Below are 15,719 nucleotides of genomic sequence, written 5' to 3' on the forward strand. Positions count from 1 at the left end.
AATGCATGCAAGAGACCGGCATTCACATTCCTAATTTCTGCGTGGCTCGTCGAGCGTGCGAGAAGTGCATTCAAGAACCTATCTTCAGTCATTGCCCTCACTGCAGCAAGATTCCTGGAGGGTGTGAAAAAATCTTTCGGGGACCGAACATGTTAGCCGATTTTTCCCGATGGGTCTTAAACCCCATTGACAAGACGTGGAGCCAAGAGGACATCGAACGTTACGGAGATTGTCATCGTCATGCCACGGTGATGGCTCACAATTTCTCCGGATACGATGGACAGTTTCTTTTGAGGTACTATACGGAACAAGGCACCGAGCGTCCTAAAGCCACTTTGAACGGAGCTAAAATCATTTTCATGCAAGTGGGACAAGTACAGTTTAAAGATTCGATGAGCTATTTGGCCATGCCTTTGAGTCGAATGCCTAAAACGTTTGGAATGACAGAAATGGCTAAAGGGTACTTTCCACACTTTTTCAATACGGAAGCCAATCAACATGCCGTTCTACCCCATTTGCCTGAGGCTCACTATTACGACCCCGACAACATGCGTACCGAACAACGAGAAGCTTTCTACGCTTGGTACCAGGCTCACGCCTCGGACCCTTTCGACTTTCAGGAAGAAATGTTAAAGTATTGTCGTTCCGACGTGGACATTTTACGGCGTTGCTGTGGAAAATTTCGAGAACTGTTCATGGAACACGGAGGGGTCGATCCTTTGAAAGAAGGTTGCACCATTGCCAAAGCGTGTTCCTTAGTGTACCGACAACGATTCATGCCTGAAAACACCGTGGCTGTCATCAGCCCTCAAACGACCCACTATGTCAAGCGTCAATACTCGGTCAAAGCCCTACGCTGGTTACATTACTTGTGCGACAAGGAAGACAAATGGATTCAGCATGCCCGCGACGGAGGAGGCGAAAAGACCATCGGAACGTATTCGGTCGATGGCTGGGACTTAGAAAACCCCAAGATCGTGTACGAGTTTAACGGTTGCTTATTTCATGGATGTCCGGTCTGTTACCCTGACCGTGACACTAAAAATCAGTTTTTGCAACGAACCATGGAAGACTTGTACCAGGACACTTGTCAGCGACGCCTAAAGTTAGAACAGCAAGGATACCAAGTGGTGGAAATGTGGGAACACGAGTACGATCACCGTATGAAAACCGATCCCGAGTTTAAACGCCTCGTGGAAAGTTACCAGTTCATGGACCCGCTGAACCCGAGGGATAGTTTTTACGGAGGAAGAACCAATGCCACCTGTTTGCTGTACCAAGCCGACGAAGAGAAACGAGAAGAAATCAAATACTTGGACGTGTGTTCGCTGTATCCCTACGTGTGCAAATATTGTCGCTTTCCTGTAGGGCACCCGCAATTGCTGACGGAACACATCGACTTGAAAAATATTCGACAATACGAAGGCTTAATCAAGTGTAAAGTTTTGCCTCCCACGAACCTATACCATCCCGTCTTACCTCACCATTGTCAAGGCAAACTGATGTTTCCCTTGTGCCGTACTTGTGCCGAAACGTGCAACCAGGACCAACCTTGCCATCACAGCCAGGAAGAACGGGCCTTGACGGGAACCTGGGTCAGCGTGGAATTGTTCAAAGCTCTGGACATGGGATACCAACTGTTAGAAGTGTACGAAATTTACCACTTTCCCAAGACACAACAGTACCACAAGGGTGACCCTACTCAGAAAGGCATTTTCGCCGACTACGTGGATGCCTTTTTGAAACTGAAACAAGAAGCCAGCGGCTATCCTTCCTGGTGTTACACTCCCGAAGACAAAATACAATTCAAAGAGAAATACTACGAACAAGAAGGCATCTCTTTAGACCACATCGAAAAAACGAAGGCAGGCGATCGTTTGCCAAAGTGATGTTAAATTGCTTGTGGGGTAAAATGGCACAACGACCGTGTTTACCCAAGACGGAATATTTGACAGAACCTTCCCGCTACTTCCAGATGATTCACGACAAAACCAAATACATGAAACACGTGGACGTCGTTCGAGAGGATTTGATCTTGGTCAATTACGAAGAAGATCTGGACTTTGTACAAGACGACCCTTTTGGAAATGTCATCATTGCGGCTTACGTGACAGCCCATGCTCGCTTAAAATTGTACGAAGCTTTAGAACTGTTAGAAGAACGCGTCCTGTACTTTGACACGGACAGTTGCATTTACATCCATCACCCGATTCAACATCACCCTGACATCGAAGGAGACCGTTTAGGAGCCTGGACAGACGAGCATCCCGACGACAAGATTCTAAGTTTCGTCAGTGGCGGCCCCAAAAATTACGGCTACGAATACCGGGACGAACAAGGAGAAGTGCACACGACGTGCAAAGTGAAAGGACAGACTCTGAATCATCGTACCAGTCGAGTGGTCAACTTTTGGGTATTGAAAGAAGCCTTGCAATCGGGAGAGGATGGAAACTTTAAAGTGACCACCTATCAACCGAACAAGATTGTACGTTTACCCACTCACCACATCGTCAGTCGACCCTTGGAAAAAGTCTATCAAATTGTATACCAGAAGCGAGTGCGACTTCCCAATCACTTTACGTTGCCGTACGGTCACGTCGATATTGGTCTGTATATAAAAAGGAACCCTAGGCAAGATCGATAGTTCATTGTTCATTGAAGTAACTTACCATGTCGTTGACGAAGAAGAAACCAGATTGGTTTGGCTTGGACCCAAGAGGTGGCCCAGTATGCACGAGAGTTATTCAAGGAAAAAAGTTACTTTTCAACCCGTGTTAATGACGGTGCCAGAAGAACCCGTCACCCAGGACGGGACTGTCGTGGACAGGCCTGAAAGACCCTTTCGGGAGGACACTTGTGTGACCTTACCCCCTACTATAGAACTGCTTAGAACATTACCCAAAACATGTTGTACAGACACTTGTTTTTATTCCACGTTCATGGTTATCATGTGCCTTTTATCCTTGTACTTAAGCCTTTGGCTTTTATGTATTTTTGTCTTTCGTATTCATGTTTGAAAAAAAAACATTCAATAAACGTGTTCTGAAAAAGTATATAAACTCTTGTCTTGTTTGTTTTCGTGTCACAAGTGACATTTCTCACACAATGGCTACCTCTGCTGTCTCTGCTCCCTCTTCCTCTACTGTCAAAGTCATCGACGAACACTTAGATCGTGCCAGTTGGGAGGCTTTGTATCTTCGCCATCCCTTTAACATGCTCATTGCTGGACCTAGCGGTTCAGGCAAAACCGAATTCGTCAAACGTTTGATCGAACATAAACATCATTTGATCGATCGGTCACCTCAACGGATCGTGTGGTGTTACAAAGAGTGGCAATCGGCGTACAACCTCTTGCGAGAAAGTCAAGGCGATTCCATCGTGTTTGTGGAAGGCATTCCTAAAGAAGACGACGGTATCGTCTCTGACTCCCGTCAAACCCATTTGGTCATTTCCGACGACATGTTAGGAGAAGACGAAGAAGAAATTAAACTGTGGTTCACGCGCAAAGGGCATCACCGTAATGCCAGTGTCGTTTACATCACCCAAAATTTGTTTCAACAAAGTAAAGCCCATCGCACCATCAGTCCCAATGTGAATTACGTGGTCTTGTTTAAAAGCCCTCGAGATAAATCGCAAGTGCAAGTCTTAGCCAAACAGTTAGGAACGCCTTGGCTGATTCAGGCGTACGACGATGCCACTCAAACGCCACACGCCTATTTACTCGTCGATTTGAAACCTACGACCCCCGAGGATTTGCGATTTCGTACCCACTTGTTTCACCACTGGTGCCAAGACGGAGGGCCTGTCCTGTACACGTCTCCATCCTCGACTTCATTTCACTCCCCATCAAAAAATCTATAAAAACCTCAAACCCTTTTTCGTCTGTCTCACACAGTGTGAACATGACGTCTCTTCAGTCGCATCTTCCCGTCAAATTGATTCGTGCCTTGTATGGCATCAGTCGAGAAAAAAATCCACAAACACGAGCTCGTGTCTTAGAAGCTAGTCTCAAAGAAGTCTTACGATGGTTCACGGTGACGGCACGTCAATTACTCCAAGGAATCATTCAGATTCCTCATCAAACCAAACGCTTTTTCGATCGAAAAAAAGTCGCTTTGGTCCAATTGGCCGATCCCCGCATCGACACTCAAACTAAAAAACAAATCATTTTGAAACCTGGAGGGAGCGGTACTCTAGGAGGGGTCATCATTCGCTCACTCTTAAGATGGGATCCTAATGCCCCCAAAGTTATACCCAAGACAAAAGTCCAACGAAGCCCCAAGAAGAAAAAGACCAGGTCCCCAAGGAGAACTTCTCCAGTGGCAGGACCCTCCTCTTACCAGACACCACCACCACCCCGGAAAAAGAAAAGAAGCCCCCAGAAAAAGAAACAAAAAAAGTCCCCAGAAAAAGAAAAGTCCACAGAAGAAAACTAGTCGCAAGAGAGGCACTTCGGCCAGGACGCAACCTTACACTCGCAAACCACGATCTGCCACGGCAGTGACTGCGTGTCCGGCATCCTCACGTTTGTCCACTTCTCCGTTAATGACACCAAGAACTGAAGAGTACTTGGAGACGTTGATCACACCAAGAACTTCTCCGTTGATGACCCCCAAAAGAACTTCCCCAGTGGCAGGACCCTCCAATTTAGTGGCAGTGGCTGGTGCTCACAAAGTACCTTCTCCCAAAATCAAAGTCCATGAAAGATCGGGCATGTTACAAAGTTTACTGGATTTGTCCAAGCAAGAACTGGCTCGATTTAGTCCGTTACGTACCCCTGCACGACGTGTCATGCCTGTCCTCAAACTGATACGACGTCAAGACAATTAGTGGCGACGCGTTCCAGTATAAAAAAGGCCTGTGACCGAGTAGGGTATCAGTGTTTTTTTTGGTGCTCCTGAAGATTCAAAGATGTCACCCTCCAGAAAACCCCAAGGAAAGAAAAGGAAAGGACTGCCACCACGTTTAGCCAAACATGGGGACCTGTTATCTGTCCTGTCCAAAGCTTCTCCACCCCTACGAAAAAAACTCATTCAAACGGCCTCCAAAGAGGTCATCGATACCGTGTGCGAATGTTGTTTGAACGTTTTGAAAGGCACGATCCCTTTGTCCAAACACCAGAAACAATGCTTAAGCAAACATCGTCACGTTCTTCGCTAAATGGTTCGAAAGAAAATTCCCATTCGTCAAAAAAAGAAGATGTTGGTCCAACGTGGAGGCATTTTGCCTCTCTTGTTAGGCCCCATACTGAAAGGAGTCTTGGGAACCATGTTGGGAGGACTGGTGGGAGCAAGATAAAAAGGCCTTCGGAAGTCACAAGATCTCAGAATCGACCCCTGACAACCCCATGGAAGTACGAAAACTAGCTTTAGTGCCTTACAAACGATGGATGGAATACCATCGGTGGCAAGAACAACGCACCCCGCATTTACCTCCCAATCCCCATTTGAGCGAAATGTCCCAGTTACAACACGAATTGCAGTCCTTGATGGATCGCCAAGATTTCTCCGAAATAGAAAAATCGCAAAAGTACGGTCAACTCTTGCAACGACTGCAACTCTTTCACCAGAAAGCTTTAGACGAAACAGCTCATCCCACTCTAAACGATTTTAAGACCTTGATGAAAAGTTCAGCACCATCACCAGTACCAGTACCAGTACCAGTACCACCAGTACCAGTGACCAAGACAGAAAAAGGAGAAGAAGAAGAATGGTTTCAAACTCCACCCGAAAAAGTACGCAAGTTAACAACACCACCTACCTCCAGAATTGGATGGATTAAAAAGATGATGGCCACCCCTTCTTCATCGCAAGAGAAAAAGAAAGTGAAGACAGAAGTGAAGACAGAAGTGAAACAAGAACCGATATCCCCCGCTCAGACATCCTCCTCTTCAACACCTATTGCCGGCCGCACACGCAAAGCATTGCAATCCAAGAAAGTACCCCAAGAGAAAAAGAGTTGCATCCTCCAAGAGTGGGTGTCTTATTAACACACCAACCAACACAAAAAAAATGGAAAAAGTCTTAGGCAGCATTTACTACGATCCCTCCCATCCTGCAGGTTACGCAGGAGTTCAAAAATTGTATCGTGCTGCCAAAACTCGACTGAAAAGTCTCCGTTTACCTCAAGTGCAACGATAGTTACAAGAACAAGCTACCTACACTTTACACAAATCCATTCGACGCAAGTTTGCCAGAAGTCGCACCCGAGTGGAAAGCATCGATCATCAATGGCAAGCCGATTTAGCCGATGTCTCTCATTTGGCCAGCTACAATCGTGGCTACAAATATTTGTTTTGTGTCATCGATGTCTTTTCCAAATTTGCCTGGGTCGTACCCTTGACTTCCAAATCGAGCAGCGAGTTAGTGCGAGCCCTGCAACGAGTGTTGAAACAAAGCGGTCGTCACCCTCTTCGATGGCAAACGGACAAAGGTACCGAATTTCTGAACCAAGCTTTCCAAAAAGAATTAAAGAAATGTGACATTCATTTTTTTACCACCGAGAATCCCGAAACCAAAGCCAGCATCGTGGAACGTTTTCAACGCACTTTGAAAGAACGCATGTGGAAATATTTTACGCATCACCACACTCTGAAGTACATCGACATCTTACCGCACCTGGTGCAAGCGTACAACCAATCTTACCATCGAAGCATTGGACGTGCCCCGCAAGAAGTGACTCCCGAGAACGAAGTGTTGGTGTTTGAGCACCTGTTTGGTACGTCCCCGACGAGGGCTGTCCCCAAGAAAAGTGGAGAGTTGGCCGTAGGAGATTGGGTGCGCATTGGCAAAACCAAACGCACTTTCGACAAAGGTTACTTACCTAACTGGACGACCGAATTGTTTCGCGTCACTGGACGAGTGCATGGCCGTCATCCTGCCGTCTATAAATTGGAAGACATGAACGGAGAAGTGCTCAAAGGAACGTTTTATTTGCCCGAGTTACAACGTGTCACCAAAAAAGAAGACGACGTGTACGACATCGAAAGCATTCTCGAACGCAGAACCCGTAAAGTGGGCAAACGACGTGTCAAAGAAGTCAAAGTACGTTGGGAAGGATATCAACCCAGTTTTGATTCTTGGATCGACGCTTCGCAAGTCATCGACTATAAAAAGAAGTGACCATCATGCCCTTTCACACATCAGACGCAGCTACGTCGACCACTCCTCCTTCACCTAGTTCTTCTGTGCAAGATTTACAAAAACAACCCTTGTGGGTGTGGTGTGGAGAACGTGTGCCTAAAACGCAAATCGTCTTTTTCTGCCAAATCTTCGTGGTGTATTGTGTCATCGGGGCAGCCATCGCCAATTTGAGTTTGCAACAAGGAGACAAACAATTGTGGACCATTTTGTTGAGCAGTTGCATCGGTTACCTGCTTCCTAATCCCTCCCTGAAATTCACCTCGAACGGGAACCCCGGGAACCTCGTGTCCAGTGCCAGTGCCAGTCACCACTTCAATCACAACCAGAACCCCATTTTAGACGGAGACACGCCTCTGACGTCCACTAACCCCTCGGACAGCCACAGAACTCTGGAATTATGAGTCACCAAAACCAATTTTACTTAACTTTACCCAGTGACAGTTCCATGGAGGTGTTTCCCAAGAACACATTGTGCTGTTACACGGCCAAATTACCTCAGGCCATCCAGTTAGATCACGAAGCCCATTGGGAAGTGGCTTTAGTAGAAATGATTCACCCGACCCAAGTCCTCAATGTCCTTCCCAATCAAAATTTTTTTGATGTGGAAGTTCATGACGAGCAAATGCAACAGTGGATGGATAGCAATGTCAAATATGACAAGAAAACCCGTACACAAAAGTACACCACCTATCACTTGTTCATTCCCCCAGGCTATCATTTTAGTGGTCAACATTTGGTCAGCACCATAACCTCCAGGTTTAATGTCGTGTTTCTGAAAGCTTTGGAGCATGTCAACAAAAATGTCACCATGGAGTACCACAAAGCAGCTCGTCGCTTCTTGATGAAATTTGAACGGAGTAAAATCGTGTCCATTTTATTTTGTCCTGAATTGTTTGACATGTTGGGCGGAGACATGGACATGAGAAAGGCCATGCTCAAGAAAAACGAATTACCCATCGTTTACGACAACGAGTCTTTTAGCAAGTTATTTCGTGCCCCGGTAGAACTGAACCAAGGACTGAATTTGATGTTCGTGTATTCCGATGTGGTGGAGTACAACGTGGTGGGACACACCTCCGTACCGTTACTGCGTGTCATTCCTTTCAAAGTAGATTCTGCCACGGGCGCTGACGAGGAAGGTGGAAACACTTACCACGTCCACCGCGAATTTGTCCATCCTCACTATTTGCCTGTCAGCAAGTCGTATTTGGACACGGTCAACATTGCTATAAAAGGAGATCTGGGACAAAATATTCCATTCACCAAAGGAAAAGTCACGGTGAAACTCCATTTTCGAAAACGGTTCTCTCACGACTCGTAAGTAAGTCATGTATCCAGTATACCGAGGGGTTGCTCGACAGCGAGGACACGGCTTAGGAGACATGTTAAAATCGGCCTTTCGTTCGGCGGCCCCAGTGTTCAAACCGATGGTGACACGCGGATTGCACGCCTTGAAAGATGCGGCACTGACGCAAGGCAAAGAATTTCTCCAAAATGTCATCATCGACAAACAAAACCCTAAAGAAGCCTTCATGAGGGCAGGCAAAAATGTCTTGCTGCAAACGGGCAAAGACATTTTAGGCCAACGAGAGACACCTATAAATGCCCTGCACGCTGCCGAGTCAGGCATTCAGCAAGGACAAGGCAGAAAGAGACGACGAAGAAAACACCCTTTCACCAGACTTCAAGCGAGAAAGGCCAAGAAAAGAAGAACCGTTCGAGACTTAGACGTTTTCGATTATTGAGAAAAGAGACAAAAAAAAAATGATGCACCGAGAATCTTGCGCTTGTTCCAAGACGGAACTGGACCTGTTTGCCATGCCCCCCACGATGATGACGATGCAAGAATCACAATGGGTGGAATTTCACCCCGTCTCCTCACTGACCGATTCCGCTCCCATCGAGTTTGAAATCAAAGGACAGCCCGAAGATTACATCGATCTGAATAGCAGTTACTTGTACCTGAAAGTCAAAATTCTAGATAAGACTGGAGGTCCTATAGACGATGAAGCAGTAGCTCCCGTCAACAATTTCATGCATTCCTTGTTCAGTGGAGTGGACTTGTACTTGAATAACAAACTGGTCAATAGCAGCATGGATACTTACCCTTATCGTGCCTACCTGGAAAATCTCTTGACGTACGGAATAGATGCCAAGAACACTCATCTCAATGCCTGTGTGGTATGGGAAGCTGACGAACCTACCAAGTTTGAAATATTGGAAACTGATGAAAAGAAAGACAACAATGATGGATTTGTAGAACGAAGAAAGAGAATCACGGGAGCCGACACAAGTTTAGAACTGATGGATCGTTTGCATTTGGACATGTGGTTGCAAGAAAAGTATTTGCTGAACGGGGTGGATGTCCGCCTGAGACTGAATCGTATCAGTGCCGCTTTCCATTTGATGGCTGATAGTGACGGTTACAAAACCAAAATCCAAGAAGCCAGACTCTACGTACGCCGTGTGGAAGTGTTACCTAAAGTGGGAAACGACATCAGTCAGACGTTGAGCAGAACGACCGCCAGGTATCCCATACGACGCGTGGAAGTGAAAACCTTCACCATTCCCAAGGGACAGCGATCCATGATCGAAGATCATCTGTTCCAAGGACAGTTACCCAAACGTTTGATCGTTGGTATCGTCGAGAATACAGCCTTCAACGGAGCTGCCGAAAAAAATCCTTTCTACTTTCAACACTTTGGCGTGTCCAAAATCGAAGTCAGTCGCGATGGCAAAACCTTGTGTACCCGACCGTTTGAACCTGACTTTACCAAGAAGAATTACTTGAGATCGTACTTGTCCCTGTACGAAGCCACCGGACAGTTAGGAACCAATACCAGTCACGGTATTACGTACGAGGATTATGCAGGAGGCTACGCTTTGTGGGCTTTCGATTTCACTCCAGACCAAGGCAGCGACGAGGGACATTTCCACCCTATAAAATCCGGCCAGATTCGTGTGGAAATTCAGTTTAAAGACCGAGACCCTGATGAAACGGTGAACGTCATCCTGTATGCTGAATTCGATAATACCATAGAAATCAACAGTTTGAGAGAAGTCATCCTAGATTACTAGAAACCATGGAAGACTGTTATCCCTCTTTACCTAGTGGAGAAACTTTTAGTGTTGGATTATTGTTAAAAAATGTTAGAGTTGTTGTTGTTTAGTGTTAAGTGATTTTTGAATAAAAAATGTTGTGTTTTGAAAAAATTGTTTGATGTTATATTGTTGGATTATTGTTAAAAATGTTAGAGTTGTTGTTTAGTGTTAAGTGATTTTTGAATAAAAAATGTTGTGTTTTGAAAAAAATGCCTTTGTGGTTTGTTTAGCTATAAGAATGTTGGACTGATGCTCTTTCATTTCTTACTATCCCTCTCATGACACTCACTAAACGTTGCGACTCAAAAAACCGTGTGGGGGATGTTTTCCTTCACGTCCGCGCTTTGACTTTAATAACCGGGGTTGTTTCCAGTCTAACCATCCATTGTCGACTCATCCTCCTACGAAGATGTGCTCCAAACTAGCTAAGCTCAACGAAGCCTACGTGAATTTGCATAGGGTCAGACACAGTCTGATACCGAAGCCAGAAGAAATAGAGAATGTGAGAATGTTAAAAATCACTGAAGACCTGATAGAAGAGCTCTTCAGAGAAGAAATGAACAGGGAAAAAGAAGAATGGACAGAGAAGTACAGACTTCAGCGACAGCAGCAACAGCAGCAATAACAACAACAGCAGCAGCAACCTGAAGCTGACAGAGGCTTTGTCGATTGTCGTATCGACACCAAAGAGTTCTTCTTCTCTTTTCGAAGAAGCAGACCTATCGCCAGAAAGTCTATCCTCAGAGGACATCGCATTCTTAGAAACTAAAAAAGAATGCCATAGCAAACAAAAAAACAGCCCTTTTCAGGGCTACCCAATACTCTAGAAAAGAAATAACAATCCATTTGCCAATGTGTGTAGGTAGAGTAGTGTGAAAATAAACACTAACTCTTTTTTAAAAAAATGTGAGGGTATGTGTTTGTGTTTGTAAGTGGTTAAGTAAGTTGTTATGGATAGTAGATTAAAATGATGTCTTTTTTTGGTGTTTGAGGTGTAAATTTGGGGTTAGATTGGATTGCTTTGCGTATGTGGATAGTCTATTGAAGTGATTTATAAAAAAATTTTAAAATAGTGATGGGTAGCATAGAAAAGTGAGTGAGTGTTTCTTTTAGGTCCGCGCGTTGTTGTTTTTTGGTTATGATCTAGGTAAGATCAATTTTATGTTTTAGGGGGATGTTTTCCATCACGTCCGCGCTTTCACTATAAATTGAAACTCGCTGGGCAGTCTAGCTACCCTTGTTGATTGATCAACACAAGAATGAATAGCAGAATAAGCAAACTTCTTGAACTCCAGATACAACTGGAATATGTCAGGCGCCTGTTAAATGACAATATTAATCTAACATTCAAAAATATCATAAGTTTTATACACGAATCCAATCTACTCAAAAAAATCTAAGAAAGTAAATCAAAGACCAGTTAAAAATATAACAAATCACTGTTTGGGAATTATGACGGCCGGCTCGGTCTCGTGGGTTCACAGACTGACACAGCCGTTCATAGCCCGAATAATAAAAACCAGTTAAGGACGAATATTACAAAATCACTGTTTGGGAATTATGACGGCCTGCTAGGTCTCGTAGGTTCACAAACTGACACAGCCGTTCATACCCCGAATAATAAAAACCAATTAAGGCCACAAAAAATTAAAATAGGAAAATAGGAATTAATTAAAACATGACTCCATAATAACATACAAACAACCATAAAACAAGTTTTCATTCCAAACCAATAAGATAGGGAATCAAAATAAATAAGGAATTCATGAATAAAAAAAAAAAAGAAAACAAAAAAAAAAAAAAAAAAAAAAAAAAAAAAAAAAAAATACTCCTAACCGTCTCCTTGTCTCTTAAACAACATCTGGCTGAACTTTTAAATCAAGCTTCCACAGCTATTTCTACTAACATACTCAGCCAAATCCAGGCAATGTTGGCAGACGACACTGAAGAATTTGAAACTTCCACGCTGGCAGCGGCCCTGGAAGTATCATCATCCAGCGGCGATGAAGCTGATGAACCTGCACCACCTAAACAGAGTGGAAAAAAGGAAGGCTCTGTCTACCGGAATATCGGACTGGGAAAGGCAATTGATGATATCAAAAAAGCGGGCCACTTCGTCAATGCCACAAGACCAGGTGTCCTAATGTGACGTCATCGCTGCCGACCAATCGTGGCGGGAGTCACATACTGCTTGATTTGACACCTGGGGCATTTCAATCCAACTAAGAAACACGAGTGTGTGGTGTGACTATTCCCACTCATGTCTATTAGCCTTTCAGTCAGGTTGTTAAGGACTAGTTAGTCCTACACCTGAGTGGCTAAATTAAAAAGTACTCTTTGAGTACATAAAAGCCTGGGGGATGAGGCTCCTTTTCCTTCCCCCAGGAGTAATTAAAAATCACGCAGTGCGTGAATAAAAAAGTGGTACATGTTCAAAAGAACGAAAACCACTATAATCCAACTAACTAACTAACTGTTAAATGAACTGGCCGCGGAGGCTATAGTAGAAGAGGAAAGAATGAAGAACGAAGAGGAGGAGAGAAGACAGAGGGAAGAGGAGGAAAAGAAACTAGAAGAGAGGATGTCGTACAATATTCCCGAGACAGAGGATTGGGGTGTTGAAGCGAATCATCCTCCCTCTGCGCTCCCCAGAAGAAAGGTGAAAGGAGACTGGGGAAGAAGATGCGTGTGTGGCGCCAGGCCAGGAAGGTGCAACCATTAGATAGGTGCATCTGGAGTTCAAAAAAAAAACAGCCCTTTTAAGGGCTACCCAATGCTCTAGAAAAGAAATAACTATCGATTTGCCAATGTGTGTGTGTGTGTGTGTGTGTGTGTGTGTGTGTGTGTAGGTAGAGTAGTGTGATTATAAACACTAACTCTTTTTTCATAGTGCGAGGGTATGTGTTTGTGTGTTTGTGTTTGTAACTGCTCACGTACGATTGTGTGGATAGTAGATTATGGATTTTGTTTATTGTTTCTTAGCGTATGTGGAGAGTATAGTTTGGGTTTTGTAACCGCTCACGTACGATTGTGTGGATAGTAGATTATGGATTTTGTTTATTGTTTCTTAGCGTATGTGGAGAGTATAGTTTGGGTTTTGTAACCGCTCACGTACGATTGTGTGGATAGTAGATTATGGATTTTGTTTATTGTTTCTTAGCGTATGTGGAGAGTATAGTTTGGGTTTTGTAACCGCTCACGTACGATAGTGTGGATAGTAGATTATGGATTTTGTTTATTGTTTCTTAGCGTATGTGGAGAGTATAGTTTGGGTTTTGTAACCGCTCACGTACGATTGTGTGGATAGTAGATTATGGATTTTGTTTATTGTTTCTTAGCGTATGTGGAGAGTATAGTTTGGGTTTTGTAACCGCTCACGTACGATAGTGTGGATAGTAGATTATGGATTTTGTTTATTGTTTCTTAGCGTATGTGGAGAGTATAGTTTGGGTTTTGTAACCGCTCACGTACGATTGTGTGGATAGTAGATTATGGATTTTGTTTATTGTTTCTTAGCGTATGTGGAGAGTATAGTTTGGGTTTTGTAACCGCTCACGTACGATTGTGTGGATAGTAGATTATGGATTTTGTTTATTGTTTCTTAACGTATGTGGAGAGTATAGTTTGGGTTTTGCAACCGCTCACGTACGATTGTGTGGATAGTACATTATGGATTTTGTTTATTGTTTCTTAGCGTATGTGGAGAGTATAGTTTGGGTTTTGTAACCGCTCACGTACGATTGTGTGGATAGTAGATTATGGATTTTGTTTATTGTTTCTTAGCGTATGTGGAGAGTATAGTTTGGGTTTTGTAACCGCTCACGTACGATTGTGTGGATAGTAGATTATGGATTTTGTTTATTGTTTCTTAACGTATGTGGAGAGTATAGTTTGGGTTTTGCAACCGCTCACGTACGATTGTGTGGATAGTACATTATGGATTTTGTTTATTGTTTCTTAGCGTATGTGGAGAGTATAGTTTGGGTTTTGTAACCGCTCACGTACGATTGTGTGGATAGTAGATTATGGATTTTGTTTATTGTTTCTTAGCGTATGTGGAGAGTATAGTTTGGGTTTTATTATATGAAATGAGAAAAGTAGAGGGATGTTTTCCTTCACGTCCGCGCGTTGCTGTTTCTTTGGTCATGATCTAGGTAAGATCAATTTTATGTTTTAAGGGGATGTTTTCCATCACGTCCGCGCTTTCACTATAAGAACCCACAGTATTCGTCGTTCAAACCATTCTACAAAGAAGATGGCTTCGAACCAAATGGACAAGATGCAAACATTGCAAGACGTTTTAGACAATTTAGGAATGATGGAGCAGATGTTAATAAGACTCGTTGAAGACCACTATTCCTATAGTCCCCATCGTGTAAAGATGGAAATTAATAACTTGAGAAAGGTAAAGGACAAGATAAGTGGTGTAATGAAAGAGATAAAGGAGGAGAAGGAGGATGAAGAGGAAAGGATAAGGATGAGAGCATGGAATGAAAAAATTGAAAAAGAAGAAGAAAATGAAAAGAGGAAGAAAGAAGAGGAGGAAGAGAAGAAGAAAGAAGAGGAGGAGAAAAAAGAAAGAAAAGAAGAGAAAGAGTGTTGGAGATAAAATAAGAAGTTGGTGGAGAAAAAGAAGAAATTAGAAGCAGAAGAAGAAGAAAACCCAAAGGCCCTTTTCAGGGCCAGCCATATTTCTCGAAAAGAGATAGCCTTTCCATTGCCTACCCTTTTTTAAATTTAAATTTAAATTTAAATTTAAAAAAACTTTTTTTAAAAAAAAAAAAAATCCCATATTCAATTCCCCTTGTCCCTAGACAAACCCAATCTCTATTCCCATTGTCCCTATACAAGCCCCACAATTTATTCCCCATGTTAATTCCCCTTGTCCCTAGACAAGCCCAAACTCTATTCCCCATGTTCAATTCCCCTTGTCCCTAGACAAGCCCAAACTCTATTCCCCATGTTCAATTCCCCTTGTCCCTAGAGTGGCCCAGCAATTTTCTCCATGTTAAATTTCCATTGAGGCTAGAGTGTCCCAGGGGTCTCTGTAATGCTAATTCCCATTGAGGCTAGGGTATCCCCATTTACTACTTATATCCATATCTTTAAATAGTAAACAATAATAGCTGAAAAAGTCACTCGATAGCCTTAAGTTAAGAAATTTGCCAGGGGCCAATGTACAAAACTGGACCCTGCCACCTCAGCTTGTTAAAGTTCGTTACAAAACCTAAACACATAACCTGTTTGTTTTTAAAAATATTTTACTGTCCCTTTGTCTCTGTCTTACTTATGATATATTTAAGATTGACGTATATACCATACATATTATAGTCTTCACTGTATCTCAACCTTTCATTAGTAACTGTGGAAATTTGATTATGTCCTAGAGTCTCTTTATGGAGTTGTTTAACCAAATAATAGTTTGACACATAAATTCTGTAGTTTAAAAAATGTTTCTGCGTGCATTGAATGTAC

At 43.3% G+C, this 15,719-nt stretch overlaps 1 long non-coding RNA gene across 1 annotated transcript in view; it reads right to left on the reverse strand.

The window, feature by feature from the left end:
* The window catches only part of LOC149787315 (uncharacterized), a 29,287-nt gene that overhangs the window by 12,373 nt on the left and 1,195 nt on the right, over window positions 1–15,719 (reverse strand). The gene's annotated exons all lie outside the window — the stretch shown is intronic.

Source organism: Sinohyriopsis cumingii, chromosome 12 (genome assembly GCF_028554795.1).
Source record: "Sinohyriopsis cumingii isolate HCF-2022 chromosome 12, ASM2855479v2, whole genome shotgun sequence".
NCBI lineage: Eukaryota > Metazoa > Mollusca > Bivalvia > Unionida > Unionidae > Sinohyriopsis > Sinohyriopsis cumingii.